The sequence below is a fragment of the Aegilops tauschii genome, chromosome 3 (assembly GCF_002575655.3).
Source record: "Aegilops tauschii subsp. strangulata cultivar AL8/78 chromosome 3, Aet v6.0, whole genome shotgun sequence".
In the NCBI taxonomy this organism is placed as follows: Eukaryota; Viridiplantae; Streptophyta; class Magnoliopsida; order Poales; family Poaceae; genus Aegilops; species Aegilops tauschii.
Genome location: NC_053037.3, coordinates 564,949,995 through 564,967,207, shown reverse-complemented (window position 1 = coordinate 564,967,207; position 17,213 = coordinate 564,949,995). Strand labels below are relative to the sequence as shown.

General features: G+C 43.7%; 1 long non-coding RNA gene across 1 annotated transcript; it reads left to right on the top strand.

Moving 5' to 3' along the window:
- Positions 1 to 10,716: 10,716 nt before the first annotated feature.
- Positions 10,717 to 11,416, top strand: LOC141021054 (uncharacterized). Its single transcript, XR_012181064.1, has 2 exons — positions 10,717 to 10,940; positions 11,074 to 11,416. It is a non-coding gene; the product is annotated as an uncharacterized lncRNA (long non-coding RNA).
- The last annotated feature ends 5,797 nt before the right edge of the window (positions 11,417 to 17,213 follow it).

Sequence of the window (17,213 nt, the reverse complement as noted above, 5' to 3'; positions counted from 1 at the left end):
TAGTGGAGACTGTGAAGTTGAACTTCCACTTAGAGTTTTATGCTACACTAGATCACAACTTGAATAGTGGACTATGCCTTGAACTACAAGTTTTCTGTAAAACTAGTTTCACACAAATTCTTGACCGATACTGCGCTGCCGCAAGGCTTCCCCGCGGGTGGAGAGTATACGTCATACTCCAGGGACTTTCATGAATTTATTAGAGAACACCCAATTCTCACAGACTGCGACGTTAACAGTCAAATTAATATATGTGTGTTCCCTAGGAGATGTTCTGCAGGACAACATCTCTGCTTACCCGAATAAGCCACTTGGAACACATTAAGCTAAGTATCAACCTGCCATGCAGATCAGGAGAGTATTGCATCTTCACGGAGTGGCATAATTAATATACGGATACTCTCCTCCCACCTGACCAACAGCTTTTCTCCCACTTCTACTTCACGGGATCTCCGATCACATAGAGTGGGTTACCACTATGGACAACTCATGCGGTGGGTCTCAAACCCATCTCCATCGATGCATTATCTATAACATTACGTGATAGACCCTTTGTGAAGGGATCTGCCAAGTTTGTTGACGTTTGGATATAATCCAACGTAAGAACTCCGGAGTTCCTCAATTTTCTGACAGATTTTAGTCTCCTCTTCACATGCCTTGAGGACCTATTGTCCTTAGAACTATTTATCTTGACGATCACAGTTTGATTATCACAGTTCATCAGGATAGGGTTATTGGTTTTTCAACATAGGTAAGTCCATCAAGAGCTCACGAAGCCACTTTGCTTCAACAGTGGCAGTGTCTAATGCTGTGAGTTCTGCTTCCATAGTTGACCTTGTTAAGATGGTCTGCTTGCAAGACTTCAAGGAAACAGCACCATCACCAAGTGTAAAAACATAACCACTTGTGGCCTTAATCTCATCAGCATCAGATATCCAGTTTGAGTAACTATAACCCTCCAGTACCCTTGGATACCCGGTGTAGTGAATCCCATAGCTCGCAGTGCCTTTCAAATAGCGCATAACTCTCTCACGCGCATGCCAATGATCATCTCCTGGTTTTGACACAAACTGACTCAGCTTGCTCACAGCAAAAGCGATGTCAGGCCTCGTGGCACTCGCCAAATACATAAGCGAGCCAATAATCTGAGAATACCTCAGTTGATCTCTAGCAATCCGTCGATTCTTTCTAAGCAACACACTAGCATCATAGGGAGTTGGAGAAGGCGTGCAGTCGCTATACCCAAAACGACTCAAGACCTCTTCCACATAGTGAGACTGAAGGAGTGTGATCCCACCATTCTCATCTCTCAACAGCTTGATGTTTAAGATAACATTAGCTACTCCTAGATCCTTCATCTCAAAGCAACGAGATAAGAAATCCTTAACCTCCTTGATTAAATCAAGTTTGGTTCCAAAGATCAGTATGCCGTCGACATACAGGCAAAGAATAACTCCTTCGCCCCCACCATGGCGATAGTACACACACTTGTCACCATCGTTTACTACAAAGCCGGCAGCATTTAATGTTCTTTCGAACTTCTCATGCCACTCCTTAGGAGCTTGTTTAAGGCCATATAAAGACTTTAATAACTTGTACACCTTTCCTTCCTGACCAGGTACTACAAAACCATCTGGCTGATCCATGTAAATTTCCTCCTTCAACTCTCCATTGAGGAAAGCCGTCTTAACGTCCATTTGATGAACGAGAAGACCATGTGAGACAGCCAGTGAGAGTAGCACCCGAATTGTTGTCAGTCTAGCCACGGGTGAGTAAGTATCAAAGAAGTATTCACCTTCTTTCTGGGTATAACCCTTAGCCACAAGCCGTGCCTTGTACTTTTCAATCGTACCATCGGGTCTAAGTCTCTTCTTGAACACCCACTTACATCCTACAGGTTTGCACCCATAAGGACGGTCAGTGATCTCCCAGGTTCCGTTAGCTAAGATGGAATCCATCTCGCTACGAACAGCTTCCTTCGAGTAGTCAGCATCAGGAGATGCACAGGCTTCTGAAATAATCCTGGGTGTGTCATCCACAAGGTACACAATGAAATCATCACCAAAGGACTTTGCAGTCCTCTATCTCTTGCACCTCATAGGAGTTCCATTGCCACCCTCAATAGGATTCTCAATGTGTTCCATCGCAATGGTGGTTTCAGGAATTACAGCGAATTCCTCACTAGATGGAGTAGGTATCTCTTGGTTTGATGAACTTGACATATCCTTCATAGGAAATATGTCCTCAAAGAAAGTCGCATCATTCGACTCCATAATCGTACCAACATGCATGTCGGATACCTCAGATTTTATTATCAAAAATCTATAGCCAACGCTATGAAAATCATAGCCCAGAAGAACTTAATCATTGGCTTTTGGTCCAAGCTTGCGCTTCTTGGGAATTGGTATATTGACTTTCGCCAAACAACCCCAAGTACGTAGGTAAGAGAGTTTTAATCTTTTCCTTTCCCATTCCTCAAATGGAGTCATGATCTTATGCTTTGTGGGAACTCGGTTTAGGACATGACATGCAGTCATTAGCGCCTCCCCCCACCATTCCTTGGAGAGACCCAATGTGTCTAACATGGTGTTAACCATATCAGTTAGAGTTCGGTTCTTTCTTTCGGCTACCCCATTTGACCGAGGTGAGTAGGGAGGCGTCCTCTCATGGATTATACCATGTTCCGCACAAAACATATCAAATTCATTGGAAAAATACTCTCCACCATGATCGGACCTAAGCCGTTTAATTTTTTCGATCAAGTTAGTTCTCTGCCTCAGCTTTATAGTTTTTGAAGACAGTTAAAGCCTCATCTTTTGATTTCAGAAGATACACATAACAATATCTAGTGGAGTCATCAATCAACGTCATGAAGTATCTCTTTCCACCTTTTGTCAACACGCCATTCATCTCACAAAGATCAGAATGTATAAGCTCTAGTGGCGCCAAGTCTCTTGCCTCTGCAGTCTTATGGGACTTGCGAGGTTGCTTAGCTTGCACACATACTTGGCACTTGGAGCCTTTGACAGTAGAGATTTTCGGAATTAATTCATATTGGCTAGCCGCGTCATGCAACCAAAGTTAATATGACAAAGTCATTAATGCCAAATATCAGACTCATTATTGTGGCAAATATTATTAATAACTTTAGTGCAAATATCTGACAAAGACAGGCGGAACAAGCCTCCGCTCTCATAGCCATTTCCAACAAATTGTCCATACTTAGAAATTACAACTTTATTGGACTTGAAAACCAACTTAAAACCATCTCGACATAAACAGGAACCGCTAACGAGATTTTTATTGATGGACGGCACATGATGAACGTTCTACAGACGCACGGTCTTCCCCGAAGTAAACTTCAGATCGATCGTACCAACATCTCGAACGATGGCATGTGTCCCGTTCCCCATCAGCACGAGAGAAATCCCTGTGGCCTGGTAAGAAGAAAACATGGAGGCGTCAGCACAAACATGTACATTGGCACCGGTGTCAATTAACCAATCAGGGGATTGAAATACTGAAAGGATGGTAGGAAAAATACCGTACCCTGATTCCTTCATATCAGTATCACCGATGAAAACATTAGCGGACATGCCGCTCTTCTCATGTTCACGCTCCTCAAAGCGGTTAGGACACTTCGGAGCCCAGTGATTAGGATCACCACAGACATGGCAAAGTCCCTTCCCCTTCTTATGAGAATTCTTCTTGAAGTTGGTAGAATGTGATGGCTTATTCTTTGTATCAAACTTGCCTTTGCCCTGAGTTTTGTTCTTGTTGTTTTTGAACTTGTTGGGCTGGAAGTTCTTCTTCTGTACCATGTGGGCACTAGAAGCTCCCTCAGCAACTCGAGCACGTGTGTCCTTTGCTCTCGCCTTCTCTTCAACATCAAGAGTACCAATGAGATCCGCAACGGAAAACTCCTGTCTCTTGTGTTTCAGGGAAGTAGCAAAATTGTTCCACGAAGGTGGAAGCTTGGCAATGATGCCTCCGGCAACAAATTTGTCCGGCAACACACACTTGAAGTACTCAAGTTCTTTTGCGAGCGACTATATCTCATGAGCCCGCTGTACAACAGAGCGTTCATCAGTCATCTTGTAGTCATAGAATTGCTCCATGACGTACAACTCGCTGTCGGCGTCCGAGGCACCAAACTTGGCCTCGAGCGCAGCCCACATGTCCTTGCCGTTTTCAAACGGCATATACGAATCCATAATGGAATCATCCAGAACACTCAGAAGAGCGCCTTTAAAAAGAGTATCGATCTTCTCAAAAGCTTCCAGTTGTGCTAGATTAAGATCGCCCTCAGGCTTGCCCTTGGTGGCGTCATAGCAGCCCATGGTCTGAAACCAGTAGACTGCTCTCGTGCGCCACCTCTTATATTGCGCCCCCTTAAAGGCAGGCGGCTTCAGATGCGCAGGAAAACCACTCTGAGTAAATTTCCTATAATCAGGTTTTTGGATTGTTGGAAATATGAGCAAATTACTACGAGATTTAATCCGAATAAATAGGAAATAGATCATGACAGCAATAGTAGAGATTAAACTAATCATGCGAACTAGCATAGTAGATGAACAGACCACATCTAGGGCACAAACCAGAAACATGAATTCTACCACGATCTCGAACAAGAAGGATAGAATCACATATTGTGCAGCAGGAGCAGCACCGCCGGCGTTGACGTTGTCGCCCATGTCGTCGAGGATGAGGTTGTCGAGGTCGTTCGTGAAGTCGTCGCTGCCAGCAGTCGCGCGAGTGCGCTCCCCAAAAACCTGATCGCCCCTCTCCCGTACAGGATCACGAGAGGCGGGGTCCGGAGGCCTGCTGTCCCTTCTCCCGGTGCACGCCGAAAGGAGGGATGGAGAAGACTTGCTTGGCGGTGCAATGATCTGGAACAGTGGTGAGAAACCATACGAAGCGGCGGCGGCTAGGGTAGACGTTTGCCTGACTATATAGTGCGGGCCGGGTAGGTCGTGGGAGTAAACCCCACATCCGAGTCGTCACGATCCAAAGGAATCGGAAACGGTTCAGTAATTAACGCGTTCGTTAATTATTAACTAATGACTCATTAATTTTCCCGAGCAGCAAAAATATAGACAACGTTCATAGCTCTGTCCTCAGCTCGGCTCAATCCCGCAACCCGCGTCGTGACGAGGCGTGGCATGGCGAGGCGAGCGAGGAGGAGGAGCGCGCGTGTAGGTCTCCTCTTCTCATGCTCATACAAGTGGTAGAAGAGCTCACCTTATAAAGAGGTGCAAGTCTCTCTCAACTTCCGTGGTGGGACTAAACTCTAGTCTCACTCACTCCACTCACATGTGTGCATGAATGGGCCAAGAGAATTTCAGAATTTTAGTTGGGCTTTGGGCCAAAGGCCTACTAGCAAAATTCCAACAATCCCGCACAAAGTCTCATTGGCACATCTCATCATTTAGTTCCGAAATATTGTTTATATACCGGTGCTTAGTGGAGACTGTGAAGTTGAACTTCCACTTAGAGTTTTATGCTACACTAGACCACAACTTGAATAGTGGACTATGCCTTGAACTACAAGTTTTCTGTGAAACTAGTTTCACACAAATTCTTGACCGATACTGGGCTGCCGCGAGGCTTCCCCGCGGGTGGAGCGTATACGTCATACTCCAGCGACTTTCATGAATTTATTAGAGAACACCCAAATCTCACAGACTGCGACGTTAACAGTCAAATTCATATAGGTGTGTTCCTCAGGAGATGTTCTGCAGGACAACATCTCTGCTTACCCGAATAAGCCACTTGGAACACATTAAGATAAGTATCAACCTGCCATGCAGATCAGGAGAGTATTGCATCTTCACGGAGTGGGATAATTAATATAGGGATACTCTCCTCCCAGCTGACCAACAACTTGTCTCCCACTTCTACTTCACGGGATCTCCGATCACATAGAGTGGGTTACCACTATGGACAACTCATGCGGTGGGTCTCAGACCCATCTCCATCGATGCATTATCTATCACATTACGTGATAGACCCTTTGTGAAGGGATCTGCCAAGTTTTTTGACGTTTGGATATAATACAACGTAAGAACTCCGGAGTTCCTCAATTTTCTGACAGATTTTAGTCTCCTCTTCACATGCCTTGATGAATTCATATTGTCCTTAGAAATGTTTATCTTGACGATCACAGTTTGATTATCACAGTTCATCAGGATAGGGGGTATTGGTTTTTCAACCATAGGTAAGTCCATCAAGAGCTCACGAAGCCACTCTGCTTCAACAGTGGCAGTGTTTAATACTGTGAGTTCTTCTTCCATAGTTGACCTCGTTAAGATGGTCTGCTTGCAAGACTTCCGGGAAACAGCGCCACCACCAAGTGTAAAAACATAAACACTTGTGGCCTTAATATCATCAGCATCAGATATCCAGTTTGAGTCACTATAACCCTCCAGTACCCTTGGATACCCGGTGTAGTGAATCCCATAGCTCGCAGTGCCTTTCAAATAGCGCATAACTCTCTCAAGCGCATGCCAATGATCATCTCCTGGTTTTGACACAAACCGACTCAGCTTGCTCACAGCAAAAGAGATGTCAGGCCTCGTGGCACTCGCCAAATACATAAGCGAGCCAATAATCTGAGAATACCTCAGTTGATCTCTAGCAATCCGTCAATTCTTTCGAAGCAACACACTAGCATCATAGGGAGTTGGAGAAGGCGTGCAGTCGCTATACCCAAAATGACTCAAGACCTTTTCCACATAGTGAGACTGAAGCAGTGCGATCCCACCATTCTCATCTCTCAACAGCTTGATGTTTAAGATAACATCAGCTACAACTAGATCCTTCATCTCAAAGGAACGAGATAAGAAATCCTTAACCTCCTTGATTAAATCAAGTTTGGTTCCAAAGATCAGTATGCCGTCGACATACAGACAAAGCATAACTCCTTCGCCCCCACCATGGTGATAGTACACACACTTGTCACCATCGTTTACTACAAAGCCGGCAGCAGTTAATGTTCTTTCGAACTTCTCATGCCACTCCTTAGGAGCTTGTTTAAGGCCATATAAAGACTTTAATAACTTGCACACCTTTCCTTCCTGACCAGGTACTACAAAACCATCTGGCTGATCCATGTAAATTTCCTCCTTCAACTCTCCATTGAGGAAAGCCGTCTTAACGTCCATTTGATGAACGAGAAGACCATGTGAGGCAGCCAGTGAGAGTAGCACCCGAATTGTGGTCAGTCTAGCCACGGGTGAGTAAGTATCAAAGAAGTCTTCACCTTCTTTCTGGGTATAACCCTTAGCCACAAGCCGTGCCTTGTACTTTTCAATCGTACCATCGGGTCTAAGTCTCTTCTTGAACACCCACTTACATCCTACAGGTTTGCACCCATAAGGACGGTCAGTGATCTCCCAGGTTCCGTTAGCTAAGATGGAATCCATCTCGCTACGAACAGCTTCCTTCGAGTAGTCAGCATCAGGAGATGCACAGGCTTCTGAAATAATCCTGGGTGTGTCATCCACAAGGTACACAATGAAATCATCACCAAAGGACTTTGCAGTCCTCTGTCTCTTGCACCTCATAGGAGTTCCATTGCCACCCTCAATAGGATTCTCAACGTGTTCCATCGCAATGGTGGGTTCAGGAATTACAGCGAATTCCTCACTAGATGGAGTAGGTATATCCTGGTTTGATGAACTTGACATATCCTTCATAGGAAATATGTCCTCAAAGAAAGTCGCATCATTCGACTCCATAATCGTACCAACATGCATGTCGTATACCTCAGATTTTATTATCAAAAATCTATAGCCAACGCTATGAAAAGCATAGCCCAGAAGAACACAATCCATGGTTTTTGGTGCAAGCTTGCGCTTCTTGGGAATTAGTATATTGACTTTCGCCAAACAACCCCAAGTACGTAGGTAAGAGAGTTTCAATTTTTTCCTTTCCCATTCCTCAAATGGAGTCATGGTCTTATGCTTTGTGGGAACTCGGTTTAGGACATGACATGCAGTCATTAGCGCCTCCCCCCACCATTCCTTGGAGAGACCCGATGTGTCTAACATGGTGTTAACCATATCAGTTAGAGTTCGGTTCTTTCTTTCGGCTACCCCATTTGACCGAGGTGAGTAGGGAGGCGTCCTCTCATAGATTATACCATGTTCCGCACAAAACAGATCAAATTCATTGGAAAAATACTCTCCACCACGATCGGACCTAAGCCATTTAATTTTTCGATCAAGTTGGTTCTCTGCCTCAGCTTTATAGTTTTTGAAGAAAGTTAAAGCCTCATCTTTTGATTTCAGAAGATACACATAACAATATCTAGTGGAGTCATCAATCAACGTCATGTAGTATCTCTTTCCACCTTTTGTCAACACGCCATTCATCTCACAAAGATCAAAATGTGTAAGCTCTAGTGGCGCCAAGTCTCTTGCCTCTGCAGTCTTATGGGACTTGCGAGGTTGCTTAGCTTGCACACATACTTGGCACTTGGAGCCTTTGACAGTAGAGATTTTCGGAATTAAATTCATATTGGCTAGCCGCGTCATGCAACTAAAGTTAATATGACAAAGTCGTGAATGCCAAATATCAGACTCATTATTGTGGCAAACATTATTAATAACTTTAGTGCAAATATCTGACAAAGACAGGCGGAACAAGCATCCGCTCTCATAGCCTTTTCCAACAAATTGTCCATACTTAGAAATTACAACTTTATTGGACTCGAAAACCAACTTAAAACCATCTTGACATAAACGGGAACCGCTAAGGAGATTTTTATTGATGGACGGCACATGATGAACGTTCTTCAGACGCACGCTCTTCCCCGAAGTAAATTTCAGATCGACCGTACCAACACCTCAAACGATGGCATGTGACCTGTTCCCCATCAGCACAGGAGAAGTCCCTGTGGCCTGGTAAGAAGAAAACATTGAGGCGCACAAACATGTACATTGGCACCGGTGTCAATTAACCAATAAGGGGATTGAAATACTGAAAGGATGGTAGAAAAAATACCGTACCCTGATTCCTTCATATCAGTATCACCGATGACAACATTAGCGGACTTGCCGCTCTTCTCATGTTCGCGCTCCTCAAAGCGGTTAGGACACTTCGGAGCCCAGTGATTAGGATCACCGCAGACATGGCAAAGTCCCTTCCCCTTCTTATGAGAATTCTTCTTGAAGTTGGTAGAATGTGATGGCTTATTCTTTGTATCAAACTTGCCTTTGCCCTGAGTTTTGTTCTTGTTGTTTTTGAACTTGTTGGGCTGGAAGTTCTTCTTCTATACCATGTGGGCACTAGAAGCTCCCTCAGCACCTCAAGCACGTGTGTCCTTTGCTCTCGCCTTCTCTTCAACATCAAGAGTGCCAATGAGATCCGCAACGGAAAACTCCTGTCTCTTGTGTTTCAGGGAAGTAGCAAAATTGTTCCACGAAGGTGGAAGCTTGGCAATGATGCCTCCGGCAACAAATTTGTCCGGCAACACACACTTGAAGTACTCAAGTTCTTTTACGAGCGACTGTATCTCATGAGCCTGCATTACAACAGAGCGTTCATCAGACATCTTGTAGTCATAGAATTGCTCCATGACGTACAACTCGCTGCCGGCATCCGAGGCACCAAACTTGGCCTCGAGCGCAGCCCACATGTCCTTGCCGTTTTCAAACGACATATACGAATCCACAATGGAATCATCCAGAACACTCAGAAGAGCGCCTTTAAAGAGAGTATCGATCTTCTCAAAAGCTTCCGGTTGTGCTGGATTAAGATCGCCCTCAGGCTTGCCCTTGGTGGAGTCATAGCAGCCCATGGTCTGAAACCAGTAGACTGCTCTCGTGCGCCACCTCTTATAGTGCGCCCCCTTAAAGGCAGGCGGCTTCAGATGCGCAGTAAAACTACTCGGAGTAAATTGCCTATAATCAGGTTTTTGGATTGTTGGAAATATGAGCAAATTACTACGAGATTTAATCCGAATAAATAGGAAATAGATCATGACAGTAATAGTAGAGATTAAACTAATCATGCGAACTAGCATAGTAGATGAACAGACCACATCTAGGGCACATACCAGAAACATGAATTCTACCACGATCTCGAACAAGAATGATAGAATCACATACTGTGCAGCGGGAGCAGCACCGCCGGCGTTGACGTTGTCGCCCATGTCGTCGAGGATGAGGTTGCCGAGGTCGTTCGCGAAGTCGTCGCTGCCAGCAGTCGCGCGAGTGCGCTCCCCAAAAACCTGATCGCCCCTCTCCCGTACAGTATCACGAGAGGCGGGGTTCCGGAGGCCTGCTGTCCCTTCTCCCGGTGCACGCCGAAAGGAGGGATGGAGAAGACTTGCTTGGCGGCGCAATGATCTGGGAACGGTGGTGAGAAACCATACGATGACTCATTAATTTTCCCGAGCAGCAAAAATATAGACAACGTGCATAGCTCTGTCCTCGGCTCGGCTCAATCTCGCAACCCGCGTCGTGACGAGGCAAGGCGAGGCGGAGGAGCGCGCATGTAGGTCTCCTCTTCTCATGCTCATACAAGTGGTAGAAGAGCTCACCTTATAAAGAGATGCAAGTCTCTCTCAACTTCCGTGGTGAGACTAAACTCTAGTCTCACTCACTCCACTTACATGTGTGCATGAATGGGCCAAGAGAATTTCAGAATTTTAGTTGTGCTTTGGGCCAATGGCCTACTAGCAAAATTCCAACACTTTCTTCTTTTTCGGTTGGTGCCAGAGAGACGGCGCGAGAGAGAGGGTGAGCTATGGCCAGCTAGGGTTCGGCTAGACCCCAACAGAAGAGGAAGGAGGCGATGCCGGCCAAATACCTGCAGGCGTTGGGAGAGGAGAGGCGACCGGAGCAGCACCGGCTCGACTGCGCGTGCCTCATCCTCACCGGCAACGTGCCCTTCGGCCTCCTCATCAGCCGCACCCTCGCCATCTCCCACCCAAGGTCTGCAAGTCCCTCTCCGTCCCGCTCGTGTACAGGGGTCTGTTTCCACTTACAGCAATTTCTTTTCAGGGAACCAACTGAACTCCGATTAACCAAACAAGTTCTTGTTCGTTCCATTATTTGTGATTTGCAGATACCGCGAGGCAAATCCAAGCTCCAAGTAAATTACTCCCGGGCTGCCCCCTCTGCGTAATTCTTCTTGCTTAACCTGCCATTGCCATTGTACAACTGAGTGTACATTACTGAAGCTAATCGACACTGCACTATGAATGTTAAAAATTCAGTTAATATGATTGTGCGTCCGGTGCTGGAACATAAAGTGTAGTCTGGATAGTTGCTGTATAGTCGCTGGAGTATAAATTGGTTGATATAAAATGTAGTCTGGATAGTTGCTTGATATAAAGTGTACTCCACAACATTGCAGTCAAAAAAAAAGTGTACTCCACAACAAACTTTGCTTCTGCAAAAAAGAAAAACAACTATTGCTCTGTTTTGGAGAATAAAAAATGAAGGAGGAAGATTGTGATGTTTTGCATAGCTTAGATGTGACAGTTGGCATTCCATAATTTAACCCAATTAAATAGTGTTTTGCATAATTTAACCCAACCGAAAGAGTTGATCGACATGATTTTTTTTGGAGTAGTTCATCAATAGTACATTGAATGTTAAAAATTCAGTTAAGCAGGCAAGTAAAGAAATATACTCCTAGCTGGAGTGTTTGCAACTTGCTAGGACTATCTATCCATCTATCTATCTACTGGAGTATCTATCGGGATACATATATTGGAATATATGCATGCTCATCCAATATCAACGTGCAAAAAGGAAAGATTGACGCTAACGTTAGATTGTGAGTGTAATTTGGATGCAATTTGTTCTCTTCAAAAGTACTTTTGGGTGGAGTGGTAGACAACACAAAGGTTGTTGTCGCCGGCCCGGGTTCGATTCTTCTCACCTCCTATAAGAACTATAGAGTGCCCGTGAGTTGCCACGGGCTCTTGAAATAGTTTGCAAGAGTTACATGTTAAATTTCACACGTACAAATAATATAACACAAACATAATTATTGAATAATTAAAGTCCTTTTTTGCAATGTAAATTGATAACAAAAAGAAAGGTTAATGACATGTCCATGTAACAAACTGAGCGATGTTCCAACTAAACATCTATTACAAAACTATCAATATGTAGATGATGCGCTTAAGAAATTCTTTCACAATATCAGGAAAGTTGTCTTTAGCTTCATTCCCACGATGTTTTAGCAAGTATAATAAAAACCGCTTCCTCAACTCATACCCATCCTGCACAAACAATATATGTAATTAGTATGAAAATTTCACGCCGAAGGTCTTAAAACATGTAACGGATGCGTTGCCACTGGCATTTCAAAAAAAATACTGGCTGCATATATAATCATAAGACATGTCAATTTTCCAGCTTGGCATAGAAAGTGAGTCTAAAATTTCAAGCCTTGCAATATCATCGACCTTGTTGATTCAAATTAGGCACTATAAATCTCCTAAAAGAATAGGCACTATAAATCCGCAAAAAAAACCCCACCCTAAACTCTATACTTAATCCGAAGAAATAGTTGCTTAGTTATTCTGATAATCTTGCTTGTACAATTATGATAGTTACGATAATCACCTAGGAGTTTTAATTTTTGAAAGGAATAAACAACAACAATCATTAGGCCCTTAAGAGATCACGACATGATTCTGAATCTGGCCAGCTACAAGATATATCCTTCCTAATGTTCAGATCTAGTGGGAAAAACTACTACCCAACAATATACATATAATATAATCGAAAATGTTTTTTGCATTTGCTAAATAATCATGGGAACAGAAAATTACTTGGGGCTTCAAGATCCAATAGTATATACACAGGATCGATGCGACGAAGCTGGCGAAGAACATCGAGATGGTTCCAACGTAGGATTTGTCTCGATTTTAAGGGACTTTCGCATGCCTAAATCCCTCCTAATAGAAGCAACATAAATGACTATGCTGTTTTCGAGAACCTTCGCTTAAACAATCACGGGAGAATGTAGCACCTGGCAACAACGTAACTGCACGAGAGCTCCCCCACACACAAATTGCAAATCACGGCAATCAAAATGGGAGACTTAAAGTGCCGATGTAATATTTTGTACCTTTGAGATTCTCTCTGGTAACAAAAGTGAAAAGATGGAGATGTAGTCAGTTCATTGTTAGACTCATTAACAATAACAGTGATTGGTAAAAAGAGAGGCCACCTATAGTCCCCATCTCTGTCTGATTTACCTGAACAAAGGCTACATAAGGAAATATACCAACCCAGAACCAATGTGCACCGGCTTCGTACAGAGTTTCTGAAAATGTAGAGCAGAAAGAAAAGCAGATTGTCATATACCAATCAACGTTTTATTCTTAATTTGCATGGGATCTCCATTGCCTACGCTGCCCGTCTTCACTCCCAACGGACTCGCTCCGCCTCCACGACACCTCGGACGACCGCCGCACGGTGTCGCACCACGGATGATGCTCCACCTTCCGCATCCTACCTCTGGTCCCTGCTCCATGCTCGCCCATGCTCTGTGGCCTCCGCCGCGCTCGCGCTCCTGAGCCACCACCACCCCTGACTGATCTCTTCCTCTCTCTCGATCTAGCGAGGTCATGGCTGGAAAGTCAAAGGCCTCTCTCCTTCTCGATTTACTGAGCCCATGGCCTGAAAGTCTGACAGCGTGTTTGGATTGAAGCCAGACTTTAACTGATGGATTCCCCGAATTTTCTCTAAGTTAGAAAACTCTAAGCCCGCATGATTAACTAAAATGCCCCATTCCTTAACCCTAGGCCACGGGCCTTTTGTTGTATAAAACTCAGTGAATTTTTTACCTTTTTCAACGACATCACCTCTACACCAATGTCACATATGGATTTTTTTTTTGAATGTCGACATAATCCATCTTTATCTCTCTTATACTACAAAAATAAATAAATATATTAACAATATATATATACACACCTTTTGTACTATCATGCGTAACAAATATATTAAGAACCATTATTTGTATGCACTCTTATGATTGTTAAAACTCGATACATTTTTGGTATGTTCCATTATAAACATGACTTGTTAGGGTATCTGATGTTTTCAACTATATTAAAATGTGACATTTTTCTCATACCAAACTACCGCTTTCCCTATATCACTATATAAAAGTATGTGACATTTATCTCATAGCAATCAAACGTTTTCCCTAAAAAAAGTGTCGCTCCTTTTCTTTTTATTCTAAAAGAGCAATTCACTCTCTCATTCTCTCATCGCATGGCACAACGCTCACCCTCATATCGCATTCCACAACAATGCTCAAACTCATATCTGATCCCCCTAGCTTCTCTCCTCCCTGATGTTGTTGGTATCAAGGAACGCCACGAAATTCCAGCGTCGTGTCTCCTTCTGTCCATAGTGTCGCCCTCCCCCTCTACGCCATCCTAGTGCGATTTCCCAGTGCCATGGAATGTACGCCGCCATCCAAGGGCGACCACCACAGCGTGTTTTGTTACCGTGATATATGAAATAGTATATATCACGTGATCCTTACGCCTCCTCTCAATGCACACATGAAGTACAGTCTACTATTTGATTCGTAATTTTTTCATGTTTATAGCCGATCACAATTTCATACACATATCCGCCATGGGGTGTAAGAAGGCAATTAGCAAGTTAGCAAACCGACCAAAAGTGAATTTATTCGCGTATTCTAAAAATAAAAAATCAGGATTTGTGATTGGATTGATGATATTGATACAATCAGTCAGGGAATTTAATTATGATGCCATCTCTTTGTAGCAAGAAAAAACAAGATTTCACCTTGTTATTTTAGTGACATATGTGTTCGGAATTTTAAGCTACTTCTTCAGGTCAACAAAGAGTAAGCTAATAATAAAAAGAGTATGATGTCTCCCATTTACAGAAAGGTGAATGTGGGCATGTGCTTGTTCATATGAAGGTGAGTTTGCCTCCCATTTATGGTCTTAAGCTGGAGAGTAGAGGAACTGACATAGACATGTCTGATTGTGGACATGTTTTCTATTCCGGCAATTTCAGTGGCATATTGACAGGCTACGACAGTGGGCTACCATGGGCGCAGCTCACCCCATTCTCAAAATAATTATGCAAATCTCAGATGGTAAAGTCCAAGGACGCCCAAAAATCTATAGTGGAAGTGAAATAATGCTATTGTTTTACCTTTGAAATGGTAGCCTGGCAATATGATAATCTAAACTGTAAGTTTAGACACTTCCACGCACCCTGGGTACTGGTCATCAATAAATTTTCTCCGGTCAATAGTCAGTAGTTCAACTGTCCAGAAAGCATACTTATTAGAGGATTAGAGTGAACAAACACGGATTAGTTGATCATACTCGATTATTAGAGGAGTTGGGCAGGAAATCAAGTGACCAAACCTGAACTGCAAGCAAACCCAGAAAGCATGGCTTGTCAAAGAGGTGAGCATCGGTGCCAAATGCTTCATGTCATCCTGTCCAAGTTCGAGAAATAAGCAGCTCTGAACTCCATTGAAAACATCCTTTTAAAATATTAAAACGGATGACACAACACATAATCAGTGTTATTTGTGAGGCTACCTTTTTTCAGGAATGGATCAGAGGATTTCTAGCTTCCCATATACATCAGTGCAAATTAATCCCAGGAAAAGCAAGTGAGGGTACCTTTTTGTGTGAAGCTAGTGAAGGCATCAAGCTAAGTGCAACAAACTTTTCCTCAACCACGCACACATATATTCCTTTATGTATTGATGAACTAACATGCACCACATATCTCCTATCTAAATTTTACGGCTCGTCATTTATATCTCTACTACCTAAAATCACTCTAGCCATCTGAAATTAGATGTCAATAACCAGTTGACTTGCATCTGAAGTCTACCGTGATACATACAATTTATAGTAAATTTAACATGAAGCAAACCCCAATTACAGGGGAAAAGGAACATTACTTCTGAGAGTACATGAATTAGTAACACACAATTTTCTTTGTCTGGTAAAACATGTATTCAACCAGTTGGAACCGGGACCAAGACGATTACAGACCACAGACTACAAACGACACTTATCACCCACCAAGTCTCACTAGTAGAAAAAGGGGCTTTCGTTCGGGCCTGGTCAGCCCATTAGTCCCGGTTCTTATACGAACCGGGACCAATGGGTGCATTCGTCCCGGTTCGTGAGCCCAGGAGGCCGTCCGGGGCCTCGCGGGCTTTGGTCCCGGTTCGTCTGGACCCATTTGTCCCGGTTTTAGGAACGAACCGGTACCAATGGGCCTCGCTCCTGGCCCATAACCATTGGTCCCGGTTCCAGCCACGATCCGGGACAAATGATTTGCCTATATATAGCCCATCGCCAGCGAGCAGAGCACTCCATCGTGCTCTGTTTTTTGCTGGCCGGCGAGGGGAGGGCATTTGGGTGCTCTAGCTCACCTCCTATGCACATGAGGTGTTCGATGAAATGTCCGAGCCACACTAGTTAATATTTCTTCTCTTGAAACTCGACCTCGGAGCTCCATTTTCCCCGAGATTTTTCTAGGTTTAGCGGTCCGTCACGTCCCGTCACCGTCTTCACCGCCGTCGAGCGCCCGCGCCGATCTCGTCGCCGGCACCACCGTGGTGAGCCTCTTGTTCTTATCTTCTTTCTGAAAGAAAAAAAAATCTTACTTGAGATGGATACTTGTCTAATTTTCTTACTTTTATTATTCCTTGTTATTATATAGTGCGATGGTTCTGGTATCCGCCCCCGTTGGCCCTCGTCCTGTCTATGATTCGGATGTGGTATATATTATCTTTTTATAACTATTTGGTTCATTTATTGTTTATGACAATTATGCCGACCAACGTGACATAGATTTTTTTTATGTAGGAGGTGGTTGAACCGGAAATTCCAACCGACCCTATTGTCGAGAGGTTAAATTTAGTCAAAAAAGAAAACAATTACTTGAAGGAAAAAATAAAAAAAATGAGGAGGAGAAGATGATATTGGAGTTGCATGTTGCGGATGTCGTCGATGATCACAAGATCAAGATTGATGCAATGCAGTTGAAGATTAGAAAGATTAGAAAATATGCCATTCATACCGAGGCTTGGTATCATTATGCCGTTGGATCAATTGTTACCTTAGTTGTGATTATGATCGCATTTGTTGTTGCATTGAAAGGTTTTACATAGTTTCAATGTATGGTTTAACTAGATGCTCTGGACAGCTATATGTTGTTCAA